The following is a 22,187-nucleotide window of genomic DNA, read 5'->3' as shown; positions in this document are numbered from 1 at the left end:
AATGTGTTATAAGTGCTTATGATGTACTACGTAATTCATTATATAATACTGAGTATTTCACATTCATAATTATATCAGAATATCTATTAACAGGTTATAACCATTACATACTAAATGATACCCTATATAATAAAGAATATGTCCTCATCAGTTTATTAATAAATTAACGTTTATTCCATACTAAATTATTCTTTATATAATAATGAATGTTACATCATCAGTATATTCATATATTAATTAACATGCTTATTATATACTAAATGATTCCCTATATAATATTTTGCCATCAGTTATTAATATACCAGTTAACAAGTTTATTCCATAGCATATGATTTTCTAACAATAAATATTTCATCATTAGTATATGCTTATATGAATTAGCATGTTTATCACATACTAAATTCATGATATAATAATGAATATTTCATCACAGCATATTTAAACATTTATCAATATATAATACCAATTCTATACTCACTGATTCATTATATACTACTAAATAGTCTACATATTACTCTATTCATTAACATGTTACAACTACAATATGCTAAATTATTCATTACTGGCTAATGAATATTTTACCAGACTAATATTAATCCATCTATTAACATGTTATAATGATTATATACTAAATATTTCATTAGTAGATGCATATTTCATCATTATAATTGCTACTGCTATTCTGCTAGAATTAGGAATACGTAGTATTCTATTTATTAACATAACTATTCATGCTGTGTTCATCTATGATATGTTCATTAAAACACTCCATTCCTATACTGATTAATATGCTACGACTAATCGCCACAGGCCAAATTATTCATTAAGTAAGAACAAATGCACTGTCATTACTGCCACAGGGGTATTATTAGTGTTAATGATAATCATCATAATGACCATCAGGAGACAGGCATTATTCTAACTCCTGCCAATAATCACTGTAGCAATGACAGGGGTCATACTCATGATACTATCATCATCATCTTCCTCATCTTTCCCACCCTATTAATAACTGTGAATATTAACTGGCCTGCCCCCGCTCCCCTCCTAGAGTGGGGGAGAGGACCCAGGTGTCCGGACTCGGAGCACCCCTGCTCTCACCCCCAGGCTCCACTCCTCTCCTAAAGCTGGAGGGAACCCAGGTGTCTGGGCTCCCAGCCTTCCTGCTCTGACCCAAGACCCAAGTGAAGACCCATCCTCTCCCTAGGACCCCCCACCCCCACCCCTGCCCCCTCTGCCCCCAGCCCCACGGCTGGGCTTGCTCCCGATAACGAGAACAGACTTGATCCCAACAACAAAACAGCCGACGCATATTTGCCCTGAGCAAACAGGCCCGTGGTTTCCCGGTCGGGCACTGTGTCAACAGGGGGGTTTCGGGCTGGGGCGGATGATGGGTGAGAAAGGAGGGCTGGGAGCCCCGACGCCTGGGTTCTCTCCCCAGCTCAGGGAAGGGAGTGGGGCATGGGGGGGTTGGCAGAGGGGCTGGAGGCCCAGATGCCTGGGTCCTTTCCAGGTCTGGGAGGGGAGAAGGATCGGAGGGGTGGGAGCCCAGACACCTGGGTTCTCCCCCGTTTCCGGCGAGCCGGCGAAGCAGGCAAGAAGCCAGGACTCCTGTGTTCTACCCTGCTTCGGGGAGGTCAGACCTGGAAGGCCGGACGCCTGGGATCAACCTCCAGCTGGGGAACGGGAGCGGGGCCTAATGGGGTAGGGCCAGGAAGCCGGGACACTTGGGTTCCTTCCCTGGCTCTGGGAGGGGAAGTGGCATGAGTTAGAGTGGGGGGGGAGCCGGGACCCCCGGGGTCTATTCCCCAGACCTGGCAGGAGGTGAGATCCTGCTTCCATGGCGCCCTCCCCAGACCTGCCGTGGGCGATGGGGGATGGACACAGCCCCGCGGCTCTGAGTGCCTCCGGGGGCCTGGAAGCCCCAGACCCCGCATGGAGTTAACTGGGCAAAAAGTCAGGGCCTACTAGCTCCTGGACAGGAGCCAGCTTGACCCTGTCCTTGGCCTCTGTGAATCTACAACCGGGGACCTCCCCCTCCAGCTGCAACCCCCCCAAGTCTCTGCCCCAATTACCCAGGCAAATTGCCTGGGGAGCCCCAACGTGGACACCGCCAGTAACCCTGGTGATAAAACCTCCTGGTTTTACAGCATTCACATAAATTAGCCTCCTTCCCCACTCGGCACCCCCCACCCCCGGGTTTAATCAGACTGGTTCCTGGTGGAGGTCAGGCGAAGGCAGGGATACCGTACTTACCCACATATAATACGTGTTGATTCATTGACCGGATGAGCCTTTCCCTCACCCCCCCACAAGAGAAACTAGCAACTGGAAATTAGGCTCCAGAGTCTTAAAGGTGAGATCTTTTTCCCTTCAATCCCCCTTGCCAAAACCAAGGTAGGGGTCCCATGGGAGAGCAGCACGTGGTATGTGAGAATATACGGTAGAGTCGATAGGGGAGGTGAAGGCGAGATACAGTCGACTCAAGAGCCCATCTCCGGTCTCCTCCAGGGTCCAACTGGTCCCTGAAAGGGAAGGGTTTGAGCTCTCCCTTCTTACAACCCAGGGGGCTGATGGGGAAAAAGGTTGGAGATGTCCTCCAAAAGGCTGTAGGGGGGTGAGAGGTCACAGCCCATACAGTCTCCCTACTGTATATGCTCACAGACAACACGCCCCTCTCCCCTGAGACCCCTGCCTTGGCTTCAGCAGGGGGGAATGAAGGGGGATGACAAATCACAGCCTGGCTGGGTGGCTGGATCTCATCCATGCCAGCTGCCTGCTCTAGCCCAGACCAGGGTCTTTCTAACCCCACCCCCTGCAGGCCTGATGCCCAAGAGATGGGGTCAAACCCCCCCCCCAGATACCCCAAACAGAGGCCTGGGTCCCCTTGATGCAGAGGCAGGTGAAACTCCCCCACCCCTCCCTCCAGTTTGAGATGCAGCTGACTCTGGGAGCAGGTCACAGATTGGGATATAGGACTGCTTGCTAGGATGTAGCCAGCACTGGGGGGTGGGAGGGACATGGTGGCTGTTATAGAGGGTCCTAGCCCTCAGCTGCGGCTGGCTCTGGGGGAGCCATCAAGGCTGGGGGTACGGGACCCCTCACTGAGATGCAGCCAGCTCTGGGGTGGGACATCAGGGCTGAGGATACAGGTCTGTAGCTGGCTCTGGGGTGGGCTGTGCCAGCAGCCAAGTATAACAGATGCAGCCACCTCTGGCATGGGGTGGTGGGGACAAGGCTGGGCTGTGGGATGCAGCCACCTCTAAGTAGAACAGAGATGCGGCTGCCTCTGGGGTGGGGCGTGGGAGACTACGGATATGGGGCTGCCATGTAGCTGGCTCTGGGGTGGGACATGTCAGCGGCTGAGCAGAACAGATGCAGCTGGCTCTGTGGGGGCATCAGGGCTGGGGATACACGGGCCAGCACCCGTGCTGATGAGGAAGGCGGAAAAAGCATCCCATACACCTGCAGCTGGAGGGGGAGGGGGGGGAATTATTCCTCCCTGACCCCAGCAGCCAGCAGAGCCCGGGATGCCTGGGCACAGGAGAGGCAAGACCAGGCCTCGCCCCTGCAGGGAGCAGCCGGAACCAGGAGCTACAGAAGCTCTAAGAAAGGGAAAGAAACCCCAGAGGAAAAGCCGCAGCGGCCGCAAAGTCTATTTTTAAGCTGCTTTGTGCCCAGCTTGGGTTTCTTCCCTCCCCCCTGCCAGGAATCATGATTCTCCTCCAACGCCACCAGCAGCCAGCACGACCGCGCAGGGCCGGCGGGGGCAGAGGAGAAAGGGAAGGAGGGGAAAAAAAGAATAAAGCTTCCTTCAAAACAATTCATCCTCTCTCCATCTCTGCCACAGCTTTGAGGTAGCTGGGGCCCGGCGCCACCTGGTGGAGACCGGTGGGATCCCTGGGGCACGGTGTGCCCCCCTTTCTCCAACCCCCCCAGCCCCACTCCCTTCCCAGAGCCGGTGTCTGGGCTCCCAGGCCCCCTGCTCCAACCCCCACCCACTTCCCCCACCATTCCCACAGCAGGGAGAGCACCCTGACCTCTGGAGGTCCCTTTCACCCTCCTTCTCTAGGGCTTCCCAGAACAAAGTGCACGCCTTACGTGTGCATGCATTGTGGGGAGGCGTGTGGTACACCAATAATTACAGTAATGCCCGAGGACACCAGAGTCCAAATCTCAGGGGTTATTATCATCATCGTCGTCATCATTATTAGGTTGCTGTTGTGGTTATCATCATAATCATGATTATTATTATTTTATTATTGTTGCCATCATTATCAGCCTTATTTTATTATCAGCATGATTTTTATCATCAGTATGGTTATCATCATCATTTTATCATTATAATTATCATTCTCAGCATCATTATGATTTTATTGTTGTTGTGTTATCACCATCATCATCATGTTATCATCATCATTAATGTTTTATCATCATAATCATTCATACCATTGTTGTCATGATCATTATTACCAATGGTATTTATTGTTGTGTTGCTCTTAGCAGCATTATTATTTTATTATTGTTGTTATCAGCATTACGATTATTATCATTTTACTATCTATCATCATCAGTATTTTATTATCGCTGTTTTCAACCTCACTGTTATGATAATGGTCATTACTAGCTGGTTAGAGTCTGGTTCTAATAATACCAACGTTGCAGGTTTGATCCTAGGTTGGACTAGATGAGCTCTTCATTCTCTATAACTCTGATGATGATGATGACAATAATAAAATGACAATGCTGATGATAACTACACAACAATAAAATAGTACCAATAATAATGATGATGATAAAATAACAATGAACATGATAACAGCAACAATAATAAAATAATAATGACCATGATGATGACAACAGCAACATAATAGTGATCGCGATGATTATGATAATCATTATTATTTGATTGTTGTGTTATCATCATTGTCGTCGTAATTTTGTTCTTATTTTTGTTGCTACTATTACTACTACTACTACTACTACTATTATTATTTTTCCCCGTGTGGAACACGTGGGCCTTGCTGAAATGCTGCAGCCAGGGGGAGCATCTAGAAAGGCTCAGACCTGGACATTTCCCTTTTGCACTCAAATCAGGACAGAGAGGGGAAAAGGCAATACCCCCACAGGCTGTTATTTCTGCCTGCAATAGTTCACTACAGCCCTGGTCTGTGGCCTAGGCTGGGCCCATCAGACCCAACAGTCTCCTGGATCCACTCAGAGCCTCCCCGCCAAGAGGAAATGGACTCGAAACGGTGCAATTTCCCACTACGGGTCCATCGGAAACAGGCCAGGGCTTGGGTACAGTTAGCTCTGGATCGATGAACAGAGGCAGGCAAGTCTTCCTGTCTGCTCCTGATGCTGGAAGGGTGGAAGGGGAGCTGGCTCAGCAGGCCAGAGCGCAGGGATTACTCACTCCTGCCAGCGCCCGTCACGATGCTGCAGTGACAGGGGCAGCTAGGGAAGGAGGTAGAACATGAGCTCATCCTCTGCGAGTGGGCTGCAGCAATTAGCATGGTCACGGCCACAGTCGAGATAGTGAAGCTGGTGTGGGGGGAAATATGTACACACGTGCATACCATATTTCCTTGTATAAAACGCACCCCAGATAGAAGAACCACCTTGTTTTTCAAATGCAAAAGGCAGAGGGGGGCAAAGAAATAAGATCCTTGCAATAAGCAGCTGGTAGTCGTCATCATCATCATCATCATAGAGCCTGAGTAGTGTCCTGCTCCCAGCAAGTCTGGAAGGAGCAGAAACGGCTCTTACTGCATTTCTTGTGTATAATGTGTGCTGCAATTTTCAGCAGCTGGGTTTGGGGGGGTGTGGCATGCCTGAAAATGCGATACGTGTCCTATAGCTTCTGCCACCATGTCCCAGCTGGCTGCTGCCTCCTGCTCCTTCCCAGGGGAGCTGGACTTCAATTTCTTAAAAGGGCTGGCCAACTTATGCCCACATCTTTCTGTTGACGGCATATGAGCACAGGAAATCAGGGCTGGAAGGGACCTCACAGTCATCTACTCCTGCCCCCTGCTCAAGGCAGGGTCGGCCCTGACTAGACCATCCTAGCCATGTGTCCATCCAACCTGCCCTCAGAAGTTTCCAAGGTCAGATATGCCACAGTTTCTCTAGCACTCCACTCAATGTGTGTACACATGTAGGCTTTCACCGGCTATGTATGCTGGCTTGACCCGATCTCTGATGTTTTCAGACTTCAAGCTCCACAAAGCCCCTGTGGATCCCAGGCAACCAGCCCCCTCCCTCCCCCAGCTGGATTTTGCCCCAGGAAAGGGAGAATGGGGTCATTAGCTGGAAAGGCAAATGTTTTGCACCTACTTGGAAACAACCCCAGCCCATCAAGCAGAGGAAAATCAGCCCTTATCTCCCAGCTGGGGTGAAGAGGAGGTTACTCACCAGGGCAGGGCAAACACCAGGGGAGCCAGGCAGGCTCTAGTCTAGGGAGTGTGTTTCACAATCAGCCCTGCCCCTGCACATAGGGAAATTGAGGCAGGGCCTGATTGGGGGCACATGGGAGGGGAGTGGGGGCTGATCCCAGATGGAGAGGTGGGGGAACCATACCCAGGGCTACTCCCACCACCTCCTTGCTACAGCCTCTGCTTCTCTGCTGCCTATTTCCTCTTCCAGCGGTGATGGGCAGCCGTGTATCCAGCTGGTGGAGAGGTGAGAGTACAGACCTCCGCACAGAGAAGGACCTGGCACAGGACAGAATTAAATACCCCCTTGCCTTGCCCCAATCTAATCAGACTCTGCTCAGATGAATAGATCTCCCCAGGAAATCAAGGGGGGGCGGGCTTTGAACAGCTGAGGGAAACTGAGACACAGCAAGCTGACTTTGAACTGATTCTTCATTCAGAAGAGCAGTAACTAGTAGTGATGCTCGCGGCTACTTTCCAGCCTCAGTGAAGCTCCAAAGACCTGATCTGACCCACGCTAGGCCAGTTTCTGCCCAGCAAACACATCCCAGCCAACCTGGAGGGGAAGGGAATATTGGCTTCAGTTGGGAAGCCAGCAAAAGCCTTGACAATCCAGATCTAGGATGCCAGACACAGGAGTTTCTCTACACAGGTCCCCCCCTACCCCAGAATCACGCCACGGCTGCAGAAGAACATGCAAGACACTCAGAGCACACACAGGGACGCATCCATGATGGGAAGTCCGGCTGGCAGGCCTTAGAGGGGGCCTAGCACAGGCCGGTGCCTCTTACCTCTGCCCAGAGATCCCGCTGCCACCAGCCCCAAAGACGCCTGGCAGCTCACAGGCACCGGAGCTGGTAGGTCGGGGCAGGATCCGCCTCCTGCTCCCCCGCCCCAGGTAATCAGCGCTGATCAAAGCAGCCAGGAACAACACGAGAAACTTCCCCAGGGCTAATGATTTGCAGATCCCCACTAGGAGAGGAAGGGGGCAGGGAGGCAAGTTGATGGCAAGGCCCTTTGGGTGGGGGGGGAAAAAATCCACAAAGGTTTTCTTACAAGCGGGGACACACATGCAGAACCCAGGCATCTGGGACACACGCAGAGAAGCCAGGTCACCGGGACACACGCGCAGGAGCGCACAGAAGCCAGGCATCCAGGATATGGACACACACAGAGCCCAGGCATCCAAGGCACGGGCGCACACACAACCACAGCCCACATGTCCAATCACACGCACACACAGAAGTGCCAGGCATCCAGGATGCAGACACGCACAGAGCCCAGATGCCCGGGAGACACACACACACACACACACACACACACACACACACACACACACACACACACACACACACACACACACACACACAGACTTCCACATACAAACAGCCCAGGTGTCAAGGTTATTTGAGTGAATCTGATATCTTTTATTAGACCAGCTTAAATAGTTGGAAAAAAATTTTAAGCAAGCTTTTGGGTTCAAAAACCCTTCGTCAGGCTGAGGAAGCTTCAGCAGTTGGGGTGTGCTCTACCTGGATGGACTGAAAAGTAAAGAAGCCAGAGGCTGGGCTGGGCTGCATACAAGGGTATGAACCAGAAAGCTCGCTTAAAATTTTTTTCCAACTATTTAAGCTGGTCTAATAAAAGATATCGGATTCACCCAAAGAACCTTGTCTGCCTGCGTCCTTAGACCAACACGGCTCAATAAATACACAGGTATTCAGGTTGTAGCCATATTGGTCTAGAGGTAAAAGGAATCAGAACTCATGGTAGAGGGGATCTCTTTTATTAGTCTTTTATTAATCTAGTTGGTCTAATAAAAGAAATCCCCTGTACCATGAGTCTTGATTGATGTTGCCTCTAGACCAATACGGCTACAACCTGGATACCGAACGCACGGAAAATAACATTTTAGCCAATTTTTAAAATGAAATCTTCATAATTTTACAAGGAGGAAGCAAGTCTGACCACCTGAAATCCTGCTCCTGCCTTTGTTCGAGGTAATTTGCATCATCACAGAGCCTCATCACAGAGCTCAGAGACACTTTACCACATAAGAAATGCCTGCCCAGAAGAGCACCCCATCTTTTCACTCCTCTGTGAAATACGAAACATCATAGCCAGAAGGAAATATGACTACATCCTGCTTACTACCAAACAACTGTGAGGTAAACAGACTATTCCAACTTTTCTCTGAGCCTAATCTGCCTAACGAGCTGCTCCAAACAGGAGATTTTACCAGCCCGTCAACTCTCCTATGAAATACAAGCTTTCATTTCGACCCAGGAGAACTTGTACAATCTTTTCTCCTATGCTTAATGAAGGGTGTTTGCGTCTGAAAGCTTCCAATTAAAGATTTTTTTTTTTTTTTGCAATAATCTAGTTGCTCTAATCAAAGATATCACCTCTACCACGAGTCCCGATTCAATAAATATACATACATGCATGTGTGTGCACACACATATACAAGCAGCCCCAAGAATCTAGGGGACAGGGACACACACACACATGCTCAGAAGCCAGGCATCTGGGACACATGCACAGAACTCAGGGGTCTGGGACACACACACACACACACACACACACACACACACACACGACTCGGGCATCTGGGAACATGTACCAGGTACCTAGAACACATGTCCAAAACGTAGGGAGGGGGGAAATCTGGGATACACAGCCACAGCCACAGCCACCCCAGGCATCCTCCCCACAGCCATCAGCTACTTCTGCTCTCTCAGTAAGAGCCTCAAGGACTGAGACAGGAGCTGAGTGCTGCCCCTAGACACACCTCTCAGAGCCCACCTTAGTATGTCAAGTGCCAAAACCCCCTAGGCTGGCCTCAGCTACTTTTCCCCCTGGATCAGGCCTGAGCAGACAAAACTTTTCTTGAACCAGGGCACTGGCAGCTGCTGGGATCCCCCGGCTTTCTCTGCGGCAGGTCAGGGTGTGACGGCTGGTGCAGTATCAGGGCCCAGGCTCCTTCCAGGAAGAGCTTGGACAATGGATTTCCCTAGGATGGTTTAGACAGGGCGGATCCTGCCTCAGGCAGGGGGCTGGACTGGATAAGACCCTTGGAGCTCCCTCCCAGCTTTATTCCCCATGATTCTCACTTGGGTATGAGCCTAGCCTGGGCTTGCTTTTCATATGCACACCCTGCCCCCGAATCCATGCCACTGCACCTGAGAGGCAGAGGATGTCATGAGGCTGAACCCCCCCTCACTCCATTTAGAGCACAGTCAAGCCTGGGGTGGATTCAGAGGGCCAGCACTTATTCCCATCCGGGGGAGGCGAGATCTAGGAGAGGGGGAGGAGAGATCTAAGAGATCGATTGCCTGCAGCCTAGCAGCTGACTCAGCTGAAACACCCCCGCTCTCCCCGCTCCCATGCTCCCAACTGAAATAGTCCAGTTGTAGCTGCACGTAGCCAGCTGCCAAGCACTGTGTGCAGCTCATGTCTCCGCATCTCCAAGAGGATGTTCTCAACCTCAGCAGAATCAAAGCCCACCCCCACCTCGTTAGAACCCCCCTCGCTCTCTGCCTCTCCCACCTCCTGTGCTAATGAATGCACGCTCAGGACGTCTCTGGTTCCTTTTAAACCCATTTCCTGCTCGTTCCAGTGGGACTAAGGAGGACTGGGTTTAATCCAGGGCTGATGTGTCCTGGGTTTTGACTCCTATCCAAGGGACAATCCTTTACACATGCAGCTTGACTGACAACTCATTACAACAAGCCTCGACTGCCCCATCAGGGACAAGGCGTTAATTCAGATACTCCCTAGGTACTGCAAGTGGGACAATGAGCTTGTAGGATCCCAGGATACAAGTCTTTATCCTGGGAAAAGCCCTTGGCCCGTTTCCAGCCTCGGTGCCGCTCCTAGTATCCAGGGATGTGGAGATCAACATTCCCTGGTCTGGTCCCTGTAGTACAATAGAAGAGGCCCAGAGAATGGCAAGCCAAGTGATCTCAGGGAGCTGTAGCCAGACCAGGAGAGACTAAAAAAAAAGGCCGGGACTCTTATGTTTAGAACGGACAAGGCTGGGGGGCATAAGATGGAGGTTTATAATATCCTGACCAAGAGTGTGGACCAAATGAGCAGGGAACTGCTATTCCCCCAGTCCTAGGATACTAGAACCAGGGGGCACTCGCAGAGATGAGCAGGTAACAAATTTAAAATGAGCAAGAAAAAGGTTTTTTTTATGCAATGTGTGGGATTTGCTGCCACGGGAGGAGTTGGGGGCAGAGAACAGAGCCAGGATCACCAAGGACTCAATGAATTCATGGAGGAGAAATCTGCTGGCAGGAGGCTGGTGGCAGAGCAGCCGATAGGGCAGAGGAAGGGGATCAGGGTGGCACTCAGGGAGGGCACGGAGCTAAGCTGCAGCCGCAAAGCTCGGCCCCCAGTGAGTTACATCCCACCCTGACAAGGCCTCACCCTTCCCACTGGGGTCTCCATCAGAGAATAGCCCTGCTCAATTTAGGGGGGCTGACACCTAATCCAGTTCCCCAACACCAGGATTAGATCCTTAAACCCTTAAAACATTCCCCTCCAAACACCATCAGGGACTCAGCCCAGAGGGACTTTCTTCCTCTTCAGCCCTGAGCTCACAGTTACCTGCGTCTAATGCTGAAGCCTGGCATTGTCCTAGCGCGGCTGGCTGCATTTAGATCACTGCTTTCTGTCTCTCTCTCTATCACCTGCCTTTGGTTCTCTCTCTCTCTCGCCTCTTCTTTCCTACTGGTCTCTGCGAAGACTCGTCACACCCCGCTCACCTTGCCCTTCTCTAGCCATCTTCAGTCCTATAATAGAAATACATAAGGGGTCCTTTTAGCACATCACTTCCACTTAGCACGGCCGGTTCATCAATTTCTCTGCATTACTGTACTTCCTTGATATCGATTTCTTGGCATCCATCTCTCTATATCCATTTGTGTGCATTCACTTCTCTGCATATTTATGTATGTTTATTTCCCTGTGTTAAATGTCTTGTCCTCTGTGTTAGTAAGGCCAGAGCGAGCGGGAGAAATACTCCCCTCCCTCCATAATGGTATTCTAACCCCCAAAACATCTTTACAATAAAGGGAAAACAATTCAGGTTCCTCCTCCTTCATGTGTAATGAAACAAATCTTTAGCTCACAAAAAACTGTGCATATATCTATGCATACATACACACACATATATATAAATACATGCATGTATTTAGTTATGTGTGTATATACACACACACACACAAATATGCTTATGATGTGTGGATGTGTGTACACACGCATACCCCTGTATATAAATGTGTGTTTAGTGTCTGTGTACAGATACACACACATCTATATGCATATAGTGCACGCATGTGTACATATACATGCATCCGTGTGTGTGTATGCATCTATATATAAAAACGCAGTGTGTATATACATATATGTTATATGTACACACACATATAGATGGATGTGTGTATATAAATGTGTGTATATATCTAATGTGTATAGTGAGTGTATACACATATCTAGTTATATATAAATATATACATACACATTTATATAGCTAGATATGTCTATATACACACACTATATACACATATATTTAAACATAGATATGTGCATGTGTGTATAGTGTGAGAATGTAGACATATCTGCTTACATATAAATGTGTGTATATACATATCTAAATATACCTATGTATGCGCAGTATGTGTGTATACCTGTGCACAGTGTGTATATACATATCTGTGTAAAGTATGTAGATGTGTAAGCACACACTATACATTTGTAGAGCATGCGTATACATATCTATATATACACGTGTAAAGTGTGTACACACACACTGCATACATGCATGAGTATACACACACACACACACTAAGCACACACATATTTATATAAATCGGTACACAGATATATAGCTACACCCACCACCATATACATATACACAGAGATTTGGGTTCATCTACAAGGTGGATCTACCTTGCTTCCTGCTGTGGAAATTCAAACCATCATCACATCAACTTTGGCAGCAGATTTAAAAAAAAACAAACCAAAAAACAGTATTTTTGGCTGAAACGGTGTAGGAGGCAGGTGACGGGGGGTTCCATATTCCATCAAGGCACCGATTATATTAATTTAAAAAAAAAAAAAAAAAAGATTCAGCTCCTCTACAGCTATCCCAGCCACGCCGTCATCCCCATACAAATCATCACGCACAAGACTTACGACCTCTGCCAGTGATTAAAACACCGTTTCTTTCTCTTTTTTTCGGCAGACCTGGTAAATACAACATAAAACCCCCAGGGTCCAGCCCAAATTGGGAAGCTAACAGTGCGCTGCATGTCAGGGGATCTTAGAGGGGTCCTGTCAACAGCATCAGGGAGGCTAACAGGATTGTTTTCAGTGTCGGAGACATTTCGAGTCAAAACTCCCCTCTCTTCAAGTAGAGAAATAGAGGGCCAAGTACTCAGGCATCTATCTTCAAAGCCACCCCCACCCCACACACCTGAAGAGCATGAATTAAATGTCTCCTTTAAGATCAAAAACACCATTTTTTTGGCCAAACCAAAATCTAAATCTTTTTCCTCCCCTAAAATAAACTTATTCTATTGTGAATAGCTGACAAACAACAAAGCTACCATGTATTGCCTCATATACCACATGTATTTGCCTCACCAAACCCAGCTGCTGGCAATTAAGAGTGCATATTATATGCAAGAAACATGGTAAGAGCGGTCTCTGTCTGTATAGAGCAAATAAAATCTACAGGCAACTACCAAGGAGCCCTGCGCCCCCCCGCCACACATAACAGACATCCCACAGTTCACTGGTGAACCGCGCAATAAACGGAGACCGCCACACATGCAAAGTAATTGCCACGCCACAAAAATGGCCATCCAGCTATAAAGAGAGTCAACCAGCTACAAAGTTAGTGCCCATCTAACCCCTTCACCTGCAGACGCCTCATGTGACTGAGCAAAGCCACTTCCATTGAGCCTCAGTTTCCCCACTTGACATATCCTCCCCCTCCACCCTTTGTGAGGAGGGGGGCAGGAGGGCAGCTGAGCTCTGGGGCATTTATTAGGTACATCTAAGGCCTCAGACAGGAGCCAACAGGGCTTGGGACTGGTTTTCACTGAAAAAAAGAAGTGCTTGGGAGCTCTGAATAAAGACGCTCCCTCCAAGCCGCTCTGCTGCTGCCCTCTGCTGGACAAAGGTGGGCACTGCCAGAGCCCCAGCCTAGGGGTGGGGGGGCGCAGCTCCCAGAACCCCCTGCTCTCACGCCTTGGTCCCCACTCCATGCCCCGAGCTGGAGACAACCCAGGTGTCCAGGTTCCCAGCCACGCCGGCTTTAACCCCCACCCCAGCCCTCGATCCCCTCCCAGAGTTGAAAAGAACCCAGGTGCCCAGGCTCTCAGCCCCCCTGCTCTAATACCCTGGCCCCCACTCTCCTCCCCAAGCTGGAGAGAGCCCAGGCATCCAGCATGAGAGGCAAAATGCCCACATCCAACCGGGGGGGTTGGAGGAAGGATTGGGGGGCCTGTGTCTGGCAGTGGAGGGGCATGGGGGCCCCCCTATATCCATCCAGGAGGGGTGGGGGGCTTGATCCAGCTGGAAGCAGGGGTGGGACTGTATCCAGCTTGGGGACAGGCCCGGATGCCCACCCACAACCCAGGCATTTGCTCCTCCGACAGCTCTGGGAGGGGGAGAGAGAGAGGGAACAGAGCCCCATTCAGCCCTAACAAAGGCCCTGTTCTTCCAGTGGCCAGAGGTGTGGAGAGAGGGTGGCTTAGCCTAGCTGGGAGGCAGTGAGAACTGGAGTATAAGCACAAGGGCTCGGGGCCTATGTGCCCCCCAGGGCTCCAATCTGCCCCCCCCATGCCCCCATGAAAGGGGTCCCCCTTAAAGCCCCCCCCCCCAAAATTGAGTCTTCATGGTGAAGGAGTTAAGCCCCCCATAAGGTGTCAGGTGCTAGACAGCTCAGGTCTGTCCCCACCACCCCATCCTAAGGGGGCCACATGGACCTGGAGTGAGATGTGGGGGATCTAACCATTGGACCGCACTGCCAGCTCTGGGAGGGGAGCGGGGCCCAAGCAGGATGCCTGGGTTCACTCCCTGCTCGGCGAGCGGAGGAAAAGCTGGGTGGTGAGATCAGGGGGAGACTGGAAGCCTGGACGCCTGGGGTCTCTCCAGTTCTGGGAAGGGAGTGGGGACTGAGAGAAAGGGGGGCACACTGGGAAGGGAGGGGAATCTGGGGGTGCAGGGCTAGAAGTCCAGATGCCTGGGTTCCCTCCAGCTCTGGGAGGGGAGTGGGGCTAAAGGGGGTGAGGGCAGAACAGGGACTGGGAGCCCGGACACCTGGGTTCTCTCCCTATTCTGGGGAGAGAGTGGGGCTGGGAGCCCGAACGCCTGTCTCCCTCAGCACCAGTCACTGACCTGGAACTCTCCAGCCCCCTCTGGGTGGTGAGAGCTGGGCCCACCCCCATCTCCTGGACTTCTGCTCAAAGACTCTATGCAGGATCAGGCCTGTGGCAACAAGCCTGGCACCTTCCAGCTGCCAGGGCCCCGGGCGAGGAAGCTAATTAAATCCACACATTAATTTGCAAGGCAAAATTAAATCCGTCGTCTTGCACAGTCTCTTCTTGTCAGCGCCAAAACTAAACAGGGTCAAGCTGGGACAGTGCATGGATGGGGGATCTGGCCCTGGCTAGAAGTCAGTGCTGGCCCCACTTGGGGGTGCTGTGCTGCAAGGAGTGGGGCAGGGGGTGCTGGGGGGCACCCTCCCTTCACCCACTGGGGGGCAGAAATACCCCCTGTTCTGCCCCCCATAGCACAGCACGCTCTAGTGCCCGCCCCCAGAGCAGCACTAAGCCTGTAAGCACAGTGCCCCCTGCTGGGCATGTGCCAGGGTAGGTTAGTGCCACATATGCACACGTGCGTGCACACACACATACACGACCCAGATTACATACGTGACTGCTTTGAGGCTGTCTTATGACCCTTTGTGTGTTAGTGCCACATGCACCCCCTTGTGGTGGGCTAACACACCCTGGCCGGATGTGGGGGGGAGCAGGTGTTACAGGGAGCACCACAAGTGTGGCACTAACATGCCCTAGTCTGGGTCTGTGTGTGCATGCACAAGTGTGGGGCACTCACATACCCTTGTGTGTGTGCACACAGAGACCCAGACCAGGGCATGTGAGCACCACACCTATGTGCATGTACACACAGACGCACACCTGGGTATGTTAGCATCATACACGTGTGCACACACAAAGACATAAACCAGGATGTGAGAGTCCCACACATGTGCGCGCAAACACACACAAATACTGATAAGCATACAGCACTCACACACCCTTGCCTGTGTCTGTATATGTGGTCTACTCCCTAACCAAGACCCAGAGGAATTGTGGTACCAGACACAGCACAGTACCCACCCAGCCAGTGGGTAAATTTCTGTGCGTGCCAGAGGGGGTTTCTGTGCGTGCCAGAGGGGAGGGTGTTTTTTTTGGCCTGGGAACATTAAAAACTGACAGCTCCTGAGTGAGAGAAGGGACTCCTTTCCTTCCCTGCTTCTGCCCAAGGGCAGTGATGGTGAACCCAGGTGTCCTGCCACCTCCCAAATGCCCCATCATGTCTCCGTCTGGGTACAGGTTGCGATTGGAGCACATGGGGGCAGGGGAGAAAAAAAACCCAAAACAACTCAGGCCCCCAGATCAGCTGGGAGAGGAAGTGCCAGTGGAATGGGGACTGCACCAACAAGGACAGGCCCAGACAGCAGGACTCTGCAGCTCTAGGCACCAAACCATCTGGGCCAATGGACGAAGGTTCGTGCCATGCCCAAACCCTGCAGGAAGCCCTTCAAGACAGGGCTGTACAGAAGGGTGGAGGCATGTGATTGTTAGTACACACACACACACACACACACACACACACACACACACACACAGTTTTTTGGACACCCAAACTAAACAACTCAGTAATGGTTGGCCCCCAGTCCATGCTAGGATGGATCTCAGACACATACAGCCCAAACACCTGGGGGACAGACAGACACACGCACACACACCCAGGTATCTAGGGGACGGACATACACCACCCCCCAGGGGACAGATGAATGGACAGACATGCACACACACACACCCTAGGCATCCGGGGCAGACACACATATAAGCTTTTTGGGAAACCTGAACTAGACAATTTGCTTATGGCTGGTTCCAAGCCCATGCTAGGATGGATCTCACACACACACACAACACAGACATCTGGGACACACACACCCACCCGCACTCTACACACTTGTATAAGCTTGTTCAGAAACTGAAACTAGACAGGTCACTAATGAGTTAATTCCCAGTCCATGCTACGGATGGATGTCAGGTGTGCACACACCGCCCCACACACAACCCAGGCATCTGGGACACAAGCAATCTACACACTGGCACCTGAGTTCTGTGTGTGCATGTGTCCCAGATGCCTGGGCTCTGCGTGTGGGGGGTGTGTGTCAGGTGTGTACCCCAGATGCCTGGGCTGTGTGTGTGGGGTGCGTGTGTCGGGTGTGTGTCCCAGACACCTGGGCTCTGTGTGCACGTGTCCCAGATGCCTGGGCTCTGTGTGTGGGGGGTGCGTGTGTAGGGTGCGTACCCCAGACGCTTGGGCTCTGTGCATGCATGTGTCCCGGACGCCTGGGCTGTGTGTGGGGGCTGCGCGTGTCAGGTGTGTACCCCAGACGCCTCGGCTCTGTGTGTGCATGTGTCCCGGACGCCTGGGCTGTGTGTGGGGGCTGCGCGTGTCAGGTGTGTACCCCAGACGCCTCGGCTCTGTGTGTGCATGTGTCCCGGACGCCTGGGCTGTGTGTGGGGGCTGCGCGTGTCAGGTGTGTACCCCAGACGCCTCGGCTCTGTGCGTGCATGTGTCCCGGACGTCTGGGCTCTGTGTGTGGGGTGCACGTGTAGGGTGCGTACCCTGGACACCTGGGTCCCATGTGTGGGGTGCCATGCTGTGCGTGTGCACGTGTCCCGGGCGCTGGGCTCCGCACGGGGTGCGTACCCCGGAGACCCGGGCTCTGCGTGTGCCTGCATCCCAGGCGCCTGGGTTCCCTCTGCGCGTTATGCTGCAGAAATCTCTTCCCACAAGAAAAGCATACACATTACATAGAGATATACGGATCTAGGTCCCCCTCTCCCCCGACAAGGACCCCTCGTCCGCTCCCCACAGCGGTGTAACAGCAGAGACGCGGGCAGCCGTGGCCCGCAGGTTGGGAGAGAGTGGAAATCAAGGGCACCTACATTGAGGCTGGCGGGGCTCCTTTTCTACTGCATTGGGTGGAAAGACACGGGGCAGCCTCTGAGCAAGACCCGGGCTCCCGAGCAGGGGATGGCTTCTTGCCTAGAAAAAGGGAAAAAAAAGAAGCCGAGTGAAAGGGGGAAAATAGAGCGAGGGACAATGCCACGGGAAGACGGCCAGCGGCAGGGGCGCCGGAGACGCGTGCTGGGCATGGCAAGCCCAGAGCAGCCCCCGGCTGCGGGGAAGGGAGCTGGGGTGCGAATCCAGGGCGGCGGGGAGGGTGTTGAGGTCTCTGAAGTCAAAAGACTCCCACCGGGGCCTTCGCATGGCTGAGAGGCGCCAACTCTGGAGCCAACGTGGCCGCCAGTATGACCAACCCCGCCCCAGCGCGGCCCAGTCGGGAACAGGGCTTGAACTTGCGTCCCGGCGGGGGGTGGGGGGCACCCTGTGCCCTTTGCTGCCCCGGGTTTAATTCCCCTGGAGGTCTTGTAGGCTTCAATGGAGCCTCCTGCCTTCCCTGGGGGGGGACCCATGGTGTCGCCATGGTGACGAGGCCTACCCAGCCCACTCAGGCCTGCGGGGCAGTACTCCCAGGACCCCACCATCCGCTGTGTAGACAGAAAGCCTGACCCCATGGCCGCCTCGCTCCCCCTCAGGCCTCATTTAAGTTAAACACGTTGTCCACGCTGCCATTTTGTCTGGGGGGCCGCAGGCAGGGACAGGCCAAGTCCCCGGGCCCCTACATCACCGCGACAAAGACTCGCACGTGCAAAGACTTGCGTGCGTACACGCCAGAGCGGCACCTGCCACGTCACACCGGGGAACGGTTTCACAGAGGGCAAAGTCCATTCCCCAATGTGACCAGCACGATCCCCCCGCCCCGGGGTAGGGACACGCGATTGTTCGTGACCACACGCTGAGCCCCGGTGTCCGGGACACCCCCCGCCATAACCTACACGCTCAGATAAGCCTTTTCGGAAACCTGACCTAGACAACCCCATCCCATCCACATGGCCTCCATCTAAGCCTAGGATCCAGGGCAGGGGGGAGCCCAGGGCAGCGTCTGCCATGAGGGAGCCCCCATCCCGGGCCCGGTGACACCCAGCCTCCTGCCCACAGCCATCTACAATCGGGCGGGTTTTAGGCAAAGGGGAACAGGCGGCGGGCGCTCGGGGCTGAGGGCTGTAGGCAGCTCCAAGGGGCGGCTGTTGGACCAGGGCACCCCACGGTCTCCAGTGCTGTAGGCAGTGCCCCAGGAACGGGGACCCCGACCTGGATTCACCAGCCCAGACGGTTCTCCTGCCCTGCGGTACATACAGCGCCTAGCACCAGAGCGTGCCCCCCTCCCAGCTGGGAAGAGCAGCGGGTACAGCTTTGCTGGCACGAGATGGCTCCTGGCAGCCAGCCACAGGGAGATGCCTTCTGGCGGCGGAGTCCCGTCTACACCAGAGCTGACCCCCTTGCCCTCAGGCACCGACAACGGATTAAGCCCGGCTCTGCTCTCGGCCTCCGTGAGCACCAGAGCCCTGAAGCTCGCCGATCCGGAGCTCTCCAGAGCCACCCGCTACACCCCGCTGCCCTGCACAGAGTCCCTAGGACAGCGCTGTTCAGTTTGATTTCTCCTTTGCCGCCTCGCCAGCCCTCAAAAGCACTTCAATTCCCTTCCCTCTCCCTCTGCATGGCTGCAGGCAGCTCCTTAATTTTCTCTCCATCATCATCTTCACCCTCTGGCTTCTTCAGTTCAAAAGCATCCACCCTTCTTTGCAAAGCAAAAGATCCCAGGTTCATAAAGCAGCCGGCAAGGGACGCATCTGAAGCTGCAGGAGATGGAGCAGGGGTGGAGAGAAGAATGCAACACAGCTGGAACAGGGCAGCTGTGGCCTTCAGAGGGGACGGCTGTATCAACTGCATAGGGACGGAGTTATACTGGGAGAAGCCATTGTATATGGACACTCACCGTGATCCCAGTACAGCTGAACCCACCACAGTTTTACCCCCGTTTCATTCAAAGCTAAAAGCAACAGTGATTTAACTCAGCCCTGTGCAAACCAACAGCAATGGCCTCTTTAAGGAGGGTTAAAGGATACATGCATCCACAAGCCAGTCCCTTATGCCATGGTAAAAGACACTACTGGCCCCCTTTTGCCAAGACCTGATCAATAGTCTGCCTTCCAAAAGCGAAAAATAAGCAAAGCACGGTTCTTATTTAGGGGAAGCGTGTGGTTTTCCAGGAAATACGGTATATGAAGCAGAGACAAATCCTCATCAGCAGGTCTCACATTTAACCTTGCAGAGAGGGAAGGGGGAAAAGAAAAATGTAAGCAGAGGTGTTTGCTTTCGCTGCCTGGGACTGGAGCTGCTTGTTATCAAAGCCCAGATGGGGGGAAAAAGGAGACAGCAGGGAGTAACCAAGGCCAGGCGGGGCTGATCCAAAGAATGCACAGCATCTGCAAATGCTGGTTCAGCGAGCTGGGTATGCCAAGAATCCAGGGGATTTTAGTGGGGGAGAAGACCAAAAAAACAAAAATCAAGGGGGAGAAAACAAATAATGCATGCATAGAAGAGAGGATGAGACAAGCGTCTATTCTGCAGCTGGAATTTCTTCTGAAGCTGCATTTTCTGCTTCTGGACTGGGGGGAATTAAGCCCGGTGGCAGGGATTCTCTGGCCAGGCCTCCCCTGGAGCCAGTTCTGGAGGGGAAGGAAAGGAAGCTGAAGGCAGAACGGCTGATGGGACAGGGGGAGCGCAGGGTTGGGAACTGAAAGCAGAGCAGCTGATGGGGCTGGGGGCACAGGGCCAGGCGCTGAAAGCAGTGCAGCTGATGGGGCAGGAGATATGCAGGGCCGCAGGCTGAGAGCAGAGTGCCCAATGGGGCACGAGGGGTGCAGGGCCAGGGGCAGAGAGCAAAGCAACTGATGGGGCAGGGGGGACAGGGATGGGCACCAAAAGCAGAGCACTAGATGGGGCAGGGAGAGCAGAAAGCAGAACAGGTGATGGGGCAGGGAGCAGAGAGCAAAGCAGCCAATGGGGCAGGGGGCACAGGGCTGGACACTGAAAGCAGAGCAATGGATGGGGAAGGGGGCCGAAAGCCGAGCAGCCGATGGGGTGAGGGAACGCAGGGCTACAAGCCGAGAGCAGAGCAGCCGATGGGGCAGGGAGCAGGGATCTGTGGCACTCAAGGGGAGCACAGGGCTAATTTCCAGCCCCCGCCACGTTAGATCAAGGAGGAAAGACTCACGGAGCAGATTCTGGCTCCCAGTAGGGTGGACTGGCTGGAAACTTGCCCCGAATTCTCCTTCTTTCTTCCCTGTCGGAAAGCAAAGTAAGACTGTGGGGACCTTTGCTCCCTGGTGCCGGGCTAAAGCCACCGCGTTCCCACTGAATCAGAGCTCCCAGCTTCACGCATGACTGATTCCAGCCAAAAAAAAAAAAAAAAAAAGGGCCGTGAAGGAATTTTGCAGAAGAAATCAGAGCAGCTAGGCAAGCTGCCTTGGGGGGCGGGGGCAAAACAGCCCAGCCCCCTGCCTCGGGCAGGATCAGGCCCGTGTGCCCCAGTCCAGGCTTTTCCCAACCTGCTCCAACTCCCACGCACAGCACGGGGTGTTATACTTAGCCGTTGCCCAGACCTTCAACCCAGAGCTGGCTGCACAGCCCAGCACGGGACCCCCTTGAATAGACCCTGGGTGCAGCCAGGGGACCTTGTCCAGGCCAGGAAAGCGCGGGTTCAAATCCCACCCCCCACCCTTAGAGAAATGGGCTAACCCCTACTCCAGTGAGAAATCAGAGCTTCCCCGCGGCGTCCTGGCTCAACAGCATGAGCCTTCATGGAACGCAAAGCCTGCGCTGGCCAAGTTTCCCAACTCCGTGCAGCCCACACCTCCTCTCTCACGCTTCACATGCTTCCACTAATTGAGAGCCTGTCCTGACACGCGTGTCCCTTCCTGCCGGGCACAGATTAAAGTGTGATGCTTCCAGACAAGGATTTCAGCCATCGGAGCTAAATCTCTCCCTGGAGGTTCAATAAGAATCCCAAGAGCGGCACAGAAAATCATGAGATTTGTTTAAATAGATGGGGTGGGGGGAATTTAGTATGGGGACACGGGGCAGGGGGTCAAAGCAGAGCAGCCAATGGGGAAGGGGGGAGCAGGGCAGGGAATAGAGAGAAGAGTGACCGATGGGGCAGGGGGCACAGGGCAGGGCAACCAATAGGCCAGGGGAGAGAGCTGAGAGCAGAGCAGCCGATGGGACCAGGGAGCGCAGGCCCAGGCACCGCAACCAGAGTGGCCAGTGGGCCAGGGCTGGGTGCAGGGGAGGGAGCCAAGAGCAGAGCAGCCGATGAGCCAGGAAGATTGCCGCTCCCCCCCACCCCATTATGGCACTGAGTTCGGGGTGGACAAGAAGCAGCTATAACTGCAGTTCCTTTTTAACTAATCAAGGCCAACACAGGGCAAGACTTTAACGATTCTGTCTTGTTTAAACTGAAGG

At 52.8% G+C, this 22,187-nt stretch overlaps 1 protein-coding gene across 1 annotated transcript in view; it reads right to left on the bottom strand.

Annotated features, from left to right (window-relative positions):
• LOC102388171 (pyruvate carboxylase, mitochondrial) overlaps window positions 1-21,093 on the bottom strand; it is a gene marked incomplete at its 3' end in the record, with an annotated part of 30,876 nt that extends 9,783 nt beyond the window's left edge. Inside the window, exons 1-3 of the mRNA XM_025195702.1 lie at window positions 20,941-21,093; window positions 17,705-17,804; window positions 11,049-11,233 (exon numbers count right to left, since the gene is read on the bottom strand). The remainder of the gene's footprint in view (window positions 1-11,048; window positions 11,234-17,704; window positions 17,805-20,940) is intronic.
• Window positions 21,094-22,187: the final 1,094 nt, after the last annotated feature.

The sequence above is a fragment of the Alligator sinensis genome, unplaced genomic scaffold (genome assembly GCF_000455745.1).
Source record: "Alligator sinensis unplaced genomic scaffold, ASM45574v1 scaffold1318_1, whole genome shotgun sequence".
Lineage (NCBI taxonomy): Eukaryota > Metazoa > Chordata > Crocodylia > Alligatoridae > Alligator > Alligator sinensis.
Note: the sequence above shows the minus strand (reverse complement) of the source record. Positions and strands in the feature narration are given on the sequence as shown.